This window comes from Lissotriton vulgaris, chromosome 3_1 (assembly GCF_964263255.1).
Source record: "Lissotriton vulgaris chromosome 3_1, aLisVul1.2, whole genome shotgun sequence".
Lineage (NCBI taxonomy): Eukaryota > Metazoa > Chordata > Amphibia > Caudata > Salamandridae > Lissotriton > Lissotriton vulgaris.
The window spans coordinates 944349602-944366854 of NC_141689.1; the positions used below are offsets into that span (position 1 = coordinate 944349602).

The 17253-nt window shown below is 46.8% G+C and overlaps 1 protein-coding gene across 1 annotated transcript in view; it reads left to right on the forward strand.

The window, feature by feature from the left end:
• GOLM1 (golgi membrane protein 1) overlaps positions 1–17253 on the forward strand; it is a 213575-nt gene that overhangs the window by 44942 nt on the left and 151380 nt on the right. The window lies entirely within an intron of this gene.

Consider the following 17253-nt stretch of genomic DNA (forward strand, 5'->3'; position numbering starts at 1 on the left):
TCAGTTCATTCAATACTATTGTAATGTTTTCCCCGGCACTCCCACAGTTTGTGTGTTTTGCAACGGTTGTTTGTAAACTAAATCTGATTTATTACTTGATGCATTGGATACTATGTGTTTCATTGTATGACATGTCTCTTAACTCAAATGCCAATAAACAGAAAAAAAGAAACTCTTTATTCAGAGGCTTTTAGTTGTTCCTCTCATTTTATTTAAATCTAAAGAGGAGGGCTCTCTGCCAGAATGTGCTGCTAGTGGAGGGTTTACTTTATCTGATGTCATTCCCTCCTCCATAAATGGGCATTCTAAATATTGTTTTCTATCTTGCTGTAGTCGTAGGGAAAGCCTCTGAGACACTGAATATCTTTATTCAGTCTGAAGAGCATACTTTGTACTGGCTAAAATCAATGTATGAGTCCTCCAGTCTATTGACTGTGCCAATGTTGTCATTTAGGAAAGGGCTGGAAGACTACATCTTTGTAGTTCACCCCAGTGATCAACTCGAACAAAGAATCATCCTCCTACTCAGTGACCCACATTTTTCCTGTGTCCTGCCTACTCTTCAAAACCTATCACTCTACACCTCTTCTTCCAAATCATACCTAAATGGTACCCTAAATCTACTTCTTCGCCATGAAACTAGGAATTTAGACTCCATGGGGCAGACTATTTTTTGCCTCGGTTCCTCATTAGCGCAGTAGGTCTTCTGGCCAGATATAGGCACAATTTATAGGAACTGGGCAGTTAGGCAACAAAACCTCTGCCCGATTATATGCAATAAACCTTCATCAAAAATATTTTGGTTAACTTGTAGGTTCCCAATCATATCCTCTACACATACTTGGACACTCTGCATGCAGTGGCATGCTCCAGGCAGTAGCGGATGTTCTTAGAAGGTTCTTGGGATGCGTTGTACAAGGTTTGTGCAGAAAAATTACTAGATCTGCCATTAGATCGGAAGGTCTCATTGGAGATTAAGTAGGCACAAAGCATGGTAAAGCGACCACATGTTGGTCTTTCTGCTGCAAAAGCATTTCACACTAATTTCAGGAATTCTGACATTTTTAGGAGAGTTGTTACCAGTATCAGTTGCTGCTGTTGAAATAGTGGCAACAGTACATCTGTGTCCCCTGTGGCAAGGATTGTCAACCTACATTTTCAGTGGCTATCACTCAGGCTCCCATGAATACCTTCTTTCGGATTACTCATTCATTCTCATAGCTTGCCTGAAGGGAAGAGTGCCAGGGTGATTAATTTCTTTCAATATGTGATCAATTCTGCAGTAAGAGTTCGCTTCTGTTGAAAGTGAATGTACAGTCCTCCTCAAACTTTGCAAATGCAAGGAACTTTCTGGTTCCCATAAAAGTAGGATGATTATACATCATTTTGAAATTAAGATAGCTGAGTAAATTTCGGAATACGGAACAGTTCATGATGGTGACTTTTTCTATAGTTTATCAAGCCCTAAAACAAAATGGTAAACTGGAATGTGTCTTTGGATGTATACTGACATTCATATTCGAAGTTGCCACAGGTAGTGCCTCTGTTTTGTGCTGAATTCAGAACACTGCCAGTACATGGTTCTCTCTTTGAGACTCTCCTCAGTCTTCACCAAGGTTCTCTTGGTCTGAGCTGCGCAACTCAAAGAAGAGGGAAATGCAGTTATTTCTCTACTTTAAAAAAATATATATAACTCCTCCCCATTTGACTGTATACTTTCTCGGTCAGCTCCCACCAGACTCAGTGGTCATCACCACTGCCCGTAGACGTGCAAACTCCCAGGCCACGGAGATGCCCTGCCGCCAGATAGGGAGAGCAAATGCATAAATGCAGCGGGTAAAAGGGTAGCTGTGCAGTCGGCAAACCATTGACTGATTCAATGGGCCTCCTTGCAAGATATGGCTGTGCCCACTGGGAAGAATGGAGGAACTTCTCCAATACTTCCCTGAAGAGCATAGAAAACATGGCAGAAAAATAGTATCCAAGGGCAAGATCATTTCCAATCCTTCCATTCGCCGTGCCCTTGACTCCGCTGACACCGTGGCGAGGTGGGAGGGTGACTTAACACTAGCATTATTTTCTGCAGGCATTCTTGGCTACATCTATCTTCAAGCCAAAAGTTCAGAAAAATATGCTGAATATGCCTTTTGATGTGGACACCTTTTTGGCCCACAGGTGGACCTAACTCTTGAAGAAAGGACACAAACAGCAAAAGCAATAGTGGCAGCTCCCTGTAGTTCCTTTTCCCACCCATTCTACCTCTGGGACATCCACCTCCTACCAGCGCGCCCTTGGTCAGCAATTCTTTTCCAGGGGTTATTTTAGAGGGTGTTATAGGGGCAATAACCCCAGAGGCAAGGGTAGCTCCCCAAAAGGAGCTACACCGGCCACAAGACCCTGACTTACATCTCCTTCTCCCCGATCATACAAGACCTGTCGGGGGAAGTCTATCAAGGTTTTTTCCCATATGGCAAACTATCACCTCAGATCTGTAGATGTTGGATATTATTCTACATGGTTATTGTCCCCTCCTACCATTCCACCTCGCAGGCACAAGCGATCTGCAGAACATCAAACCCTGCTCAAAGAGGAGGTGAAAGCCCTCCTCCTCAAAAGTGCTATAGAATCCGTCCCCAAACATCAGCAAGGTAATGGAGTAACATCAGCATGGTAGTGGAGTGTACTACCCCAAAAAGACAGGTCTCTCAGGTCCATTCTGGAGCTGGCAACCCTTCAGGACATCCTCCCGCTTCTCCAGCATCTCAACCTTTTGGCTGCGCTAGACCTAAAGGATGCTTAATTCCACATTCTAATACATCAGTCCCATCGCAGATATCTCAGTTTTGTGGTTGGTGGAAAGCACTGTCAGTTCAAAGTCCTTGTCCAGATGGACAATATGATAGCCATGTACTACCTTTAGAAACGAGGGACACTCTCCACAGCTGTCTGTTATCTCATGCCATTTGGTGCTCTCCATCACAACATTCAGTTGCTAGCGGAATACCTTCCGAGGATGGACAATGATTTTACCAACTGTTATATCCTTCTTCATATTTCATTTCATGTATTTAACGTTATTTAACCTATGCATTATTTAATCTCTGTGTTACCTAGCTATGTTGCCTAGCTATGTTGCCTCTCCATAACCAAACAAGCATTTGCAATGCAATAGGTCTCGCAATTACACGAGTTTGAGCTATTGGCATTGTAAATGACAACCCCTTTTATTTATGTTTTGGTTTTTTCAATATAAATAAAATGCATTGTCATTTACAATGCCAATAGCTTAAACTTCCGTAAATGCGAGACCTATTGCATTGCAAATGCTTGTTGTAAACAGGCCTTTGAATCGTATTATCTTGTCACATTTGCTGTGCATTCAAAGTCAGAGGTCAAATGTCAAGCTCTCTTCTGAGAGTTCTTGGTGTTTACTTTCCATTTCCTGACTTCAAAGTGGGAGAATTAATGTGACAATCCTGCTGTTTATCTATATGAGAGGGTGTAGGATTTATTTTTCTTTCTAGCACTTTACAAAAATCTGACCTGTGCTGAAGTTTCAGAATATATCTGAATTAGTACAAATGAAGCATATTAAATTATTTTTATTCTGCCCCATCCCCAATCTACCCTACCATACTCCATTCAATCTACTACTCCACTCTACCCCAATTTACCCTACTATCCACACCCCACCCTACTGCAATCTACCACACCCCACTGCAATCTACCACACCCCACTGTACCCCACTCCTCTCCGATATACCCCGTACAAAACTATCCCACTCCAATCATCCCTTTCCAGCCTACCCACTCCAATCTACTCCACCCTAATCTGCCCCACCCCACCTCACTCGGCCCTAATCGAACCCATTACACTCTTCGCCAGTCTCTCACTCCACTCCAATATACCCCACTCCGCTGTCCCCCAATCTACCCGACTCTAATCTACCCCACTCTAATTCACTCCGGTCTACCATATGCCACCGAAATATACCCTACTCCAGGTAATCTTACACACTCCACATATCTCCAATCTGCCCTACCCCACTCCACCCCAAACTACCTTACTCCAATCTACCCCATCCAATACGCCCCACTCCAATCTACCTAAGTCTACCCCACTCCAATCTACTCCACTCCAGTCTACCCCACTTCACTTCAATCTACCCTACCATAATCCACTCCACTCTACCGCATTCCATCCTATTCTATCCCACTCCACTCCACTCTACTCCTATCCACCACAACCCACTCCAATCTATGCAGGTTCTCTGCACTCCACTCCTCCCCCAGTCTACCCCAATCTAACCCTGTACATCCCACTCCACTCTACCCCACTCCAGTGTATCACTCAACTCCAATCTACGCCACTCCACCCCAATCTCCCCCTCTCCAGTGTACACCACTCCAATCTGCCCCACTATAATATATCCCACTCCAATCTACCCCCACCCTATCCCCCCACCACTCCAATCTACCCCTTTCTAAACTACCCCAATCTATCCCACTCCATTCAATTGTAACCTACTATAATACACCCAATCTACCCCACTCCAATTTACTCCAATTTCCCCAACTCCACTCTACCCCACTCCACTCTACTTTTGCCCACTCTCTCACTCCACCCAATATCTCCCACTTCACTCTAATCCAGGTCTTGAAAAAAAAAATGTTACCTGACCTGCAGGTTGAGTGACTTCAATATTCTACTCGACCTACCTGTAATGTACTTGACTCGTAAACAGGTCTCAAATTGTATTCTCCTTCGCAAATATTTTATCTTACAGAGTCTCCTTCTCCTTTATTTTCACATATGAGTGCACCTTCAAATATGTGCGTTCAGCATTTCTGCTGTACCAATCAAAACTCTTTTTGTTTGATTGAATAGACTAAATGTTTGCTCAGTGTGTAATAAGAGTCTAGCTCACATATAGGGTATGCATGATCACTTACTTGACACTCAGTTTACTAATAGCATTGCCATCATGGCAGAGGCAGGAGTGTTTCTCAGTTCAGGTTTAAACACTCACTTTTAATAAATATATTAGTAGCATGTGTTGGCTGTAGATAAACAAGGTACGCATAGTCCTGCCAACTAGTGTTGGGCCTTGACTTGGCAAGTTGTTTTTCTGATTTTCCCTAATGAATTTTTATGGTCGGCGTTTTATCTCCTCCTCCTTGAGACATTGTGTATACTCAATAGCTCCTTTGTTAGTTTGTGTTTTTCCGCCATCGGGCTCTGATGAACTGCATCAGAGTGCTTCAGGTTTCGACACCTATGCGGCCTACAGATAAAAATACAAACAACCTACACGATTTGAAATTTAGTATCTATCGACCAACATCAACACCAGTTGAGAATATCTATCTCAGGGTGATGGAGACAAAAAAAGAGTCTAGTTTGCAGATGCCCTCGGTGCCAGGCAAAATACCCTTACTCTGAACCTCATCAAGTGTGTAACTTGTGCTCATCACATCACCCCAAGAACAAGAGTGTGCCGCATGTGAACTATTTTAAAACAAAAAGACGTTGCGGAATGGAAGAGATCATCGCCTAGCACACAAAATGATGATGGCGGCCGAGGCTGAGTTTTCATATGACGAGTCGCAGAGTGAAGAGGAGATCAACAGCAATACAGCAAAACAAGGTGGGGTGATCATTGCGAGCCCCCACTATGTAGCATCCGGAAAAGTGCAGCTGAGATGAATGTGCCCTAATCCTCATTGAGGACTCCACACCAAAGGCAGCGATATCTGGGTCAAGACCAAAAGCCAAATCGACGCCAAGAACCGAGAGTAACATCGACCCACAACATGCTAGGCAAATCTTGCACACACCTCCCCCTCTACTCCACAATGCGCTACAGCCCTCTGGCTTAGGTCGACACCGTGAGTATGCCTCGGAGCTGAGAAGGAATGCGAACGTACTCTATTCCAATCTGGCGATAAGGGCATAAATCTGCATTGATAAATGTTTTGGCACCAATAAAAACCAAACCGGCTAACACGCCAGACAAGCCATCGTTTCCAAAGAAGCGCTCAGACTTGAGCCATTCTCACTTAAAAAAACATTTACTCCAAGAAAGGAGAAAGAACACGGGCGCATTGAAAGAAAATACAGGCCTTCATCAACACCATCTACATCTGCTAAAGGAAGAAGTAAAAGTGTTGCTACAAAAAGGGACCAGAAGGGGGGGGGGCGGAGCTTGCTGGCGTCCATGAAAGACGTGTGAGACGTTGAGCTCCTCGCCTGAGCCCCGATAAAATCCGCCAAACTTATCCTTACGGCGCCCAACTCGTCCTAAAAGTTGGTGTGAACTTCCCGACTACACTCCAGTGCAGTTGGAGACCTTTTTCCCGCTGAAAAACGGCGCTGGTGGAGCGTTGCTGGTGCGAGGAGTTCGCTGGGACGGACCAGGCCGACATCCGCGAACTTTCCTGCAGTGACGCCCAGGCTGCGTCACGCTACGTGCGGCGTGGTGCACGGAGGAGGGACCGGCGGAGCGGACTTGCCGCCGGACACGAATAGCTACACGGCGCTGGTGCGACCCATCCTTCAGAGGAAGTGGAGCAGATTGGCGACCGAGTTGGTGGTGGACTAGGGGACTTGCACGGTATCGCTGACAACGACGCTGACCGCGCGGGACGGTGATCGGATGCTGGCCTCATTTGGGGGAGACAACCTGTTACCCCGCTGCCTACAGACTAGCGCAGAGTAGCGAGTGTGGCACGGTGCAGGAAGGCGGTGGCCCTCGATACGGTCATTGAGCGGTGTGGTGAAGAAAGAGTGCTTTTACAGTGAAACTGCTGTGCGGCTTCTGGTCGGGCCCGCACTTGTTCGATTGTCCCTCGCACGGTCGCCATTTTGGGCCCTTTTCTTGCTGCGCAACGAACTGCTACTTGGAACTTATAGACCGCATAGGTCTGTTCGCCACCACTGGTTCACCCTTGCTGTACGCTGTAGTCGGCTGTGCTGTGGACATTGATGACTAGCAGGCCCAACATGGGGAAAGGCGACAGGACACAAGCCAAACTGTCGTTTGATCAGCGTAAGGCGAAGGGGCCTGAAGTGACGGCCCCGGAGGCATCGCCGCGAAGCGCTGCCCCAGACGGCTCATTGTGTGCGGATATCCGTGAAATGTTGGTTTCGATGGAAAAGGGTCTCCAGGAAAGCATGGCATCGATTGGTACTAAGCCTAATGCCCTGACGTATCGCATGGATCGCATGTCGGAACGTATCGACAAGCATGCAGAACGTCTCGACATGGCGGAGAGACGTCTGACGGAGGCGGAGGAGGCACAATCGGACTGGGATAAAGATCGCAAACAGTTTGGCAGACTCCTGCAGGTCATTCAGGACAAGACTGAGGACTTGGAGGCACGTTCTCGGCGCTCCAACGTTCGAATCACCGGGGTTGCGGAGACCACCCAGACTGGCAAAATGGAGCTGTTTGTTGAGAAATTACTGCGTGCACTTCTAGGAGATGACGTCTTTTCCCCTATGTTCATAGTGGAAAGAGCCCATCGCACTTTGAGGCCGAAGCCACAGCCGGGAGCGCCTGCACGGCCAATTATAGCGAAACTGCTGAACTACCGCCACAGGGATCTAGCGCTACGTTTGCCAGAGAAAAAGGGGACCTACAATACGAGGGCATGAACATATCGCTATACCCGGACTTCACGGCAAAAGTGCAGGAGGAGAGGAAACTTTTTGCCCTGTACAGAAAACAGCTGCGGGATCTCGGGCTCGACTATGCAATGATGTACCCCGCGAAACTCCGCATCAACAGACAGGGGCACTCGCATTTCTTCACTGATCCCAAGGAGCTGCAAAAGTCGCTGAAGGAGTGGGCTAAAGAGCGACGGAATAGTCCAAGAAGTCAACGGGAGGACGCTGCTACCTCATCACACATGGAGGATCAGGAGTGAGTGTAAAGGCCATTCTGGATCGCGCCAGTTGGTTCACAGGGGTGAGATGTCCCTCTGCGGGGGAATTGGACTCTTCGTAGGGTTCCCTCGCTGAAACAGTGTTGTACAACGGACACTGGAGCACGAAGGGTGTAAGCGAGCCTACTGAGAAACAATTGTTGGGTGAGACCTTTCCGGTTTGTATATGAACTGCTCTGAAAATATGACTTTGTGGCTCTTCCTATGCAGTTGGTGCCGGGTTATGAGGTGGGGGTACAATCTCCTGGTATTTATCCCTCTCGCCCACATGACCGAGCTGAGGGCCACGTTATCGCTGCAGTTGCGGTGCAGCCCCCCTCCCTCTTTGGGTCTCCTGGCTCTCCCCTGTTGCACCTTTCAATTTTCAGCTTGTGGTTGGCTGGTGCAGCGTTTTGCTCGGCGCATTGTGGAGGAGTGGACCCCCCTATGGCGGGGGATTGAATGGCGTTGGGACTGCTACTCACTGGAATATGCTGGTTATAGCCTACAAGTGTGGGAGTTAACCTATCTGACAGTATGCCAAGGTCTAACATGGGTGCCGATTGCTAGTAGGGGGCAGGGTGGAGGAGTATCTCAGCATTGCAGTAACGGACTTGTGTTTAACTGTTGTTTGGCTGGGAACCTCTGCCCCCGCGCTTTCGGCCTCAGGCTCTGACTAGAGTCACTTAAGGGATTGTTGGGTTGTTTTGTTGTGAGGGGGATGAGGGGTGGTAGTGGGGTCTGTCTGACCTGGTTGGGGGTGGTCGGCTGTGGGTGGGGGGGATGGGTGTTACTGTCTGATCAGGTTGGGTATGTTCAGCTGGAGCAGTTGGGATGTTTTGTTGCCCGATACAAGTATGTGTCTAGGATCCAATGTGCACGAGATTACCATACAGACTGTGTTGGGATGTCAGATGCTGAGGTCTTAGGGTTGGATGGTGGCCCCAACTCTCTGAGGGTGTTGACCTGGAATGTAATGGGGTTGAACGACTATCGCAAACTCCGGAAGGTACTGAGCTATTTACACAGACACCGGATTGACCTTGCTCTCCTGCAAGAAACGCACCTTCCCCTCACTAGTAAAAGGTTGACCGCCAGAGGCCTGGGGGGGTAATTGTGCTGCCGCGGGCTTTACTACTCACTCCAGAGGAGTGGTTACATGGGCTAACCCAAAATCACAGCAGGCGTTGTCACAGATGGTCGTTGTCCCGGAGGGACGTTACCTCCTTGCACGCTGTATGGGGAAGGGTCACGATTTAGTGGTTGTGAATGTCTATGGTCCCAACTATGACACCCCTGAATTTTACTCCTCTCTAGCGGACATGTGCAGACAGTATGTTGGTTCAAGATTGTTATGGGGGGGTGATTTCAATTTTGTGTTAAGCCCGGAACTGGATAGGTCGGCTGGCACGGCTCGCTGTCCAGCGGCATCGGCTGTGCTTATGCAGACTGAATTGATAAAGCTAGACATGGTAGATATATGGCGTCATAGACACCCAGGGAGGGGAGGGTACACACATTACTCGGCCTACTATGATATACACACGAGGATTGATTATTGGTTTGCATCTCACTCCCTTCTCAATTCGGTGAAGGGATGTATGATACTGCCCCGCACTTTGTCGGACCACTCGCCATTACTGCTACTTCTGGACGCCCCAGCTAGGAGAATTCCCCCATTCACCTGGAGGTTTCCCCCATATTCACTGTGGGACGAGGTCTTCAGAGGGGAGTTAGCAGGGGACATAGAGATTTTTTTTTTAGACCAATGTGGGGTCGGTGGATAGTGTTCAAATGATGTGGGACACATTTAAAGTGTACATTCGGGGCATGACGATGGCTAAACATTCTGGGGTGCTCAGAGCTATTCGGCAACGGCTGAAACACCTAGAGACGCAATTATCTGAGCTGGAACGACAATCCAGACATGCATCGAATACTGACACTGAAGAACAGATCAAAAAACTGATTATAGAATTTAACGAGCAAGCTGATAGAGAGGTTCAGCACATGGGGAAATATGCCACGGCACGCACCTACGGGGAGAGGGATCGACCTGGTTCGCTGCTGGCTAGACTAATGCGCAACAGCCGGCGGCCGCTGGTGGTTGAGGAGTTGATTACATCCAAAGGGGAGGTGGTCACGGAGGAGGGAGACATTCTTGCAGAATTCCAGGATTACTATACTGGGCTATATCAGTCACGGTCTGGACAGCTTGAGGAGGAAATTGACGACTATCTTAGTTATATTAATATGCCCTTTCTGGCCAATTTCCAGAGGGAATTTCTCATGATGCCAATACAGAAAGAAGAGATCCTAGAGGCGTTGGAGGGGATGAGATCAGGCAGTGCTCCAGGTGCTGACGGGCTTACGGTGGCCTTTTACAAGGCTTTCCAAGATAGGCTTATTCCGCACTTGATGTCTCTCTTTGATGATATTTGCCAACAGGGTAGCATGCCGAAGTCTATGAGGGAGGCGCTTCTTATCACAATACCGAAACCGGGGAAACCCCCCAATGAATGTGGTTCATATAGACCGCTCTCCCTGATAAATGTCGATGCTAAATTATATGTAAAGGTCTTGGCCGCACGGCTCGCCATACTGGTCCCCGAGCTAGTTGCCCCGGAGCAGGCCGGGTTTGTCCCCGCGAGGAACTTGACATATAATATTCGCACAGTGCTGGGCACCATACAACACGTGAGGCAGGAAAACAAGGCAGTCGCTATATTCTTAGACATGCAAAAAGCCTTTGATTCTGTTGAATGGCCGTTCATGCTAAGAGTTCTGAGGAAATACGGATTGGGTGAACCTTTCTTACAGATGCTGGGGGCCTTATACTATAAACCGTCGGCGAGGCTGAAACTAGGGAACATGGTCACTGCCCCGATAGCGATAAGTAGAGGTACCAGACAGGGTTGCCCCTTTCCCCTCTCTTGTATGCACTCGTAGCAGAACCACTGGCATGCGCGATCAGAGAATACCATGGGTTCGAAGGGATCAATTTCCCTACCTACAAGATTGGCATATCTACGTATGCGGATGATACCCTACTGTACGTTGGGGAGCCGGAGGCGAACCTGACGTCTGTGCTGAGGGAGGTGGTGAGATTCGGTGCACTGTCTGGCCTACGGGTCAATTGGGACAAATCAGTGGCACTTCCCCTGACTCCGGTGACTCACCCGTTTGACTCGGGGTACCCACTACAGTGGACCACGAACTCCATAAGATATCTGGGGATTCGTTTGCACACTGACCCCGAGATACTGGTGCGTGAGAACTATGGGGTGGCGTATGCTAAACTTGTGGATGACGTGGAGGTGTGGTGCAAGCTTCCGTTGTCCCTGATGGGAAGGATAGCGATAATGAAGATGGTGGTACTCCCCAGGTTCCTCTTCCTCTTTACCAACATCCCGGTGGTGCTGTCCAGAGCCTTCTTCCGGCAGCTCACGCAGACACTTATCAGACTTGCGTGGGGAGGGAAACAACCCAGGGTGCAATGGCAGACTTTAATGCTCCCCTATGAACTAGGAGGTCTGGGGGCTCCGGACTTGGAGCGGTATTACAGAATAGCGCAGGCGGCGCACCTTCACACCTGGATCCATGGGAACCCCGATATTCCACATATGAAGCTGGAGCGTCTGTTTGCAGACCCTATCCCACTACCAGCCACGATATGTCACCCTGTTGATCGCAGAACTGTGATCTTGGACTCTATAGCGTCTACAAATCACGCTTGGCATGAACTGATCCGTGCGCGCGACAACGAAATACTGTACTCGCCCCTCATGCACGTGGAATGGGCGATATGGCTTGCCCCGCTGACTGAGAAAGGGGTTCTTAAGGCACTACATGAACTAGGTATAGATAAGATGGGGGATCTCTTCCTGAATGGGACAGTGAAGACTCTCCAACAAGTATTGCAATCTCAGACAGGGAAGACGTTGCTTCACAGCTTTCAATACCACAGGGTCCGTAGAGCACTACAGGAACTGCTTGGTCCGGACCTGGCTGAACTCCCAGAGGTGCTGGAACTCACTTATGTGATTAAAAACCCATCGTCCAGCAAACTGGTCACGAACCTCAAGAAGCTGGGGGACACAACACAAGCAACAGCTGATCTCCAGAGCCAGACTGGCTTGGCAGAGTGATTTACAGTTGACGATTACGGATGAAATGCGGCAATATTGCTGCACCAACACTAGGAAGGTGTCGCTCAATAGCCGACATAGACTGATACATTTCAAATATTTACAGTGTGTCTATTACACACCGGAGAGGTTGCACAGGTACAGACTGAGGAGTTCGGCGGAATGCGCGCGCTTCCACCTCCCGTCGGCGGACTTCCTCCATATGGCTTGGTCTTGCCCTGGAATCCATAAATTTTGGCAGGGGGTTTTCTCTGAACTGGGACTGATATTGGGTGTAGACATCCCTCCATGTCCGGCCCTGACTCTGCTGGGCTATTCCAAGACGTTACCAGTGGCCCTGAGGCGCCTGGCGGATATAGCCTTGCTGACCGTTAAACGCCTAGTAGCTATATGTTGGATGAGAGGGCCGATACCGACCAAGAAAAGGTGGGCGGCGGACTTACTCTACTGCTGTACGCAGTCGGAGACGTACAGCGAACTGCTACCTCCGAAAAATCGCCCCAAGAACTTCTGGGGGTTATATAGGGCCTATCAAAGCGCCACGGACAGTGGGGATGCTGACCCTGACCCGGAGAGGGAGGAGATGGGTGAGGTACAGGAGGAGGATGTCGAGATTCTAGGGAGAGACACACTGCACACTTAGCCGCAACGTGGGAAGGGAGTATTGTTCTGGTCTTCCGGGACTACCTCATGCGCTGGGTGGGTGAACTGAAGTAAGGGTGTGAGACACACACAGCGGGCAGATAGTGACATTGGAATTTGGGGGCACTTTTCCACACATTGGTATATACTATCTGTAGAATGGAGGACACAGTATCAGTCACATGACATTCATGGGTGGCACGATTGGGAAGGTAGGCACATGTCTGGGCAGGTTGGTTATTGTGGGGGTGGGATGGGTAGGTTTGGGGGAGGGAGTTAATGTACAGTTACATGGAGAACGCTGATTTTGGCGTGTGGACCTGTTTAGTTCAGACGCAATATGCTATCTGATGCAGTGCAGTGAAATGCGGTTCTGTGTTGTACCGAGCGGCACAGTGTATACGTATTTGCTTGCTGGCCGTACTATGCATGCATGATAAAGTTTCTTTCCTGCCGCCAGGCCTCCGGGATGCTGGCATTAAGGCTGTGTACAACATTTTAAGAACTCGAGTAGATGTTACTTTGCGATGCTGCCGGCCCCCGGGTTGTAGGCAATCTGTGCTGTGTGAAAATTGAATATGCAATAAAGTACAAATTTAATAAAAAAAAAAAGGGGGGCCAGAAACTGTTCCATTCAAACATCACAACAAAGGAGTATATTTGCTTTACTTTCTAATACCAATACAGGATGGGTCGCTACGTCCCATACTAAACTTACATCCACTAAATCAATACATACTATCTGAACACTTTCACATGGTAAAGCTTCAAGACGTAATACCATTGCTCCAAGAAGGGGATTTCTTGAGTGCTTCAGATCTGAATGATTCATACTTTCACATCTCAATCCACCCAGCAGTTCACAAGTACCTCTGGTTTCTGGTAAGTGGATGTCGTTCTCCGTTCAAAGTAATTCCTTTCAGGGTAACAACAGCCCCAAGAGTATTCACAAAATGCTTAGCAGTAGTAGAAGTTAAGAAGGGAAAACATACATGTATTTCCCTATCTAGACGATTGGCTGATCAAAAGTCCCAACAAATGCAAATGCCTGAAAGACACTCAAAATACTATCAACCTATTACACAAACTGGGATTCACAATCTGTGTTGCAAAATCCCATCTACTACCTCTCCAAATACAACCTTCTCTCAGAGCCATCATAAATTCAATCCCAGGGACCGCATACCCCAATCCACAGAGGGTTCTCAATCTCCAGGACCAACTGAGTCTGTTTCAGCCATATTGTCGCCTACCAATCAAAACAGTGATGCACTTATCAGTATGATGCTTCTTGCATAGCATTAGTTCCTCATGCAAGACTACATATGAAACCCCTTATTGAGTGCTTGGCATCACAATGGTCACAAGCGGGGGCAACATCGAAGATCTAGTGTTGGTTTCAACCAAAGCCCATGAGGCCCTACAATGGTGGAACACCACCAACACCCTAAAAGGGAGATCCTTCAAGGACCCAATCCGGCATGTAACAAAGCATCACCATACATCACTCATGAAATGGGGTGCTCATATGAAGGACATTGTGGTTCAGGGTCACTTGTCCACGCGACAGCATATATTACACATCAAAATGTTAGAATGGTTAGCCATCCATTTGGCTCTCAAAGCATTCCTACCCAACATAACATGGAACAATGTTCTTCTATGATTAGGCAATATGACAGCAATGTACTATACTCAGAAACCAGGAGGGACCCATTCCATACAACTATCACAGCCTGCATAGAACATATGGAAATGGGCAGTCAATCACAACATTCACCTCCTAGCTCCATACATTCCAGGGGGGGAGAACTCCCTTGCAAACTTCTTAAAAAACATTTTTTATCAGGTTTCCATGTGGAAACAAACAATGCTGCCATAGTACAAGAAAGGTAGAGTGAGCTTATCACATCCATAGACTAACAATACATTCCATAAAGTATGACATCAGTAATGGTGAATGTAAGCGCATCGATCAGTATGGGATCAGAGGAGCAGGAGGGGGGGATGGTACATTTACCTCCTGAATGCATGAACATTTTAAAGGAGGCCAGAATACCAACTAGAAGGGTATGCTATGCTTCTAAATGAAAACATTTTGTTCCCTAAGGTGCTTTAAATGACATTAATCCATCCTCGCCATCAGAATAACAACTAATATGTTATTTATTACATCTACAAAAAACATATTTAGCATACTCTTCAATACGCCTACATTTAGCAGCTATTGCAACTTGCCTAAAAAACTGAAAACACCAATCCCTTTTCTGCATACCTGTAATAAAGTTTTTTTATGGAAAGTTTAAAAAGGGTTATTCCACCACTTACACCACCAGTACCTAAATGGAACTTAAACATTGTTTTAACAAGACTCATGGGCCACCCTTTGAGCCATTACAAAAATGTCAAATTCAGTTCCTAACATGATAGATTGCTTTCCTTGTGGCAATAACCTCCCTAAGAAGAGATTGTGAAATAAATTCACTCACGATAGAGGAAACATATTTTCAAGTATTTCAAGAAAAGTTTGTTCACACACAAACCCAAAGTTTCTACCAAAAGTCATCTTGCCTTTTCATTTGCATCAAACTTTGAACGTATACATTTTCTTTCCAAAACCAGAAGCAGTAGCAGAAAAGGCGTTACATACACTAGATGTCAAAATGCTCTTATGTACTATCTGGAAAGAACAAAACCCTTCAGAGAAACCCAACAACTATTTGTACCATTTTCAAATCCTCACAAAGGCAATGCTATCTCAAAATTAGGAATAACAATTTAGATAGGCAAAGTATACAAATTTGCTACGCCAAAGCCAAAAAAACACGAACAGCTATGCCTAGATCTTGGTCAACAAGGAAAAAAGGAGAATCAATTGCCTTTTTGGGGAATATTCCATTAATTGACATTTCCAAAGCAGCGACTTGGTGGAAACCACATACTTTTACTAAACCCTATTGTGTAGATGTGCAAGCCAGACAGCAGACTCGAGTAAGGCAAACAGTTCTACGCCCATTATGTCAAGCATATGCACCATCTCGTGCCCAATACCACTGGGAGAGGCGTACAGCTTTACAGTCTATGCATAGCATGTGTATCTGCTGCCAACACATGCTACGAATGGTGTATGTTACTTACCCTGTAAGCATCTATTCGTAGTGTCTAGTGCTGCAGATTCCCATGCACCCTCCCGCCTGCCCAGCAGTTATTCGATGGTGATACAAATACACACCTATACAGCATGTTCAACAGAAAAGCTAACTAAGACTACATCCTCACTTTCTATATGGTAAGAGTTAAACATTATCTAATAAAGGTCGGAGCTGTTGAACATGTGCAATGCCTCGAGGAGGAGATGCAACGCATGACGCCGACAAGAAAAATTTCCTTGAGGAAACAGAACAACAACTTGCAGAGTCCGGGCCCAACACTAGATGGCAGGAGTATGCATAGCATGTGAATCTGCAGCACTACATGCTACGAATAGATGCTTACAGATAAAGTAACAAAGTCCTACTAAGGCCTGATGTATTATTGCACTATCATTCACAGACAGTACATTTCCAAGAAAGGCCAAAAACCCTCCCACTACCTTGCAGCTTTACTGAATGAACTATACAGTGTATTACCAATAATGTGTGAAACTTGGGTGTCAGAAAACATATTTATCATTTGCACATCACCAAGTAAAGTGGTCTGATTTATTTTTTATTTTTTTCATTTTAGTAAAATATTTTCTTCATCACACAAGTAAAAAAACGGGGCTCAGGGGTTAGAGGCGGCAGACCCGGAAGCTGAGATCGGCCCTGGACCAGGGTTCAATTCCCCGCCTCGGCGGGTCTTGGGCTCAATAATTCCACTGACTCGATAATTCTCACTCCGGTGCCTACTCGACTCACGGGTTCACACTCTGCGACTCTGGGCAATAGCTTGCTTAATCTCCACAACGGCCCCTCGTGGCGGGATGCCTGGCTTTCACCTTGTGGATACCCTGCCGGGATATCTCACAGGGGAATACCAGGACGGGTTCCCTAAGCAAGCGCATAGATGCCTGCGATGTGGGCGATTTGCGCTATATAAATACATTTACATGTACATTTACATGTACACAGCTACTGAAATCTAGTTAAAATGTTTGTACAATTGCCTTATTAGCTATTTAAACGTCCGTTAGGAAAAAACGGATACCCTACAGCCTTTCATTTCACACTTCGTATAGCAGGTCAGACAGTTCACTTTCAAAAATCCTAGATCTCTTCATTCTGAGAAGGAAAAGTATGTGTAAACTGACTTCAGACCTCTGTGTCTGAATACAGAGCAAATTTGACAAGGTAACAACAAGATTTGAAGGCATTTTAATTACTACCTCACTTTTCGACTGAAAAGGACACCTGTTTGTCAATTCGCCAGAATGGGCGAGTAGGTCCTAAATATAGCTTGGCCTGATAAAATCTGACTCGCCATAGCGAGTAGGTGAGTGGATTTTACGAGGCCTGTAATCTACCCCACTCTAATCTACTCCAACCTACTCCACCCC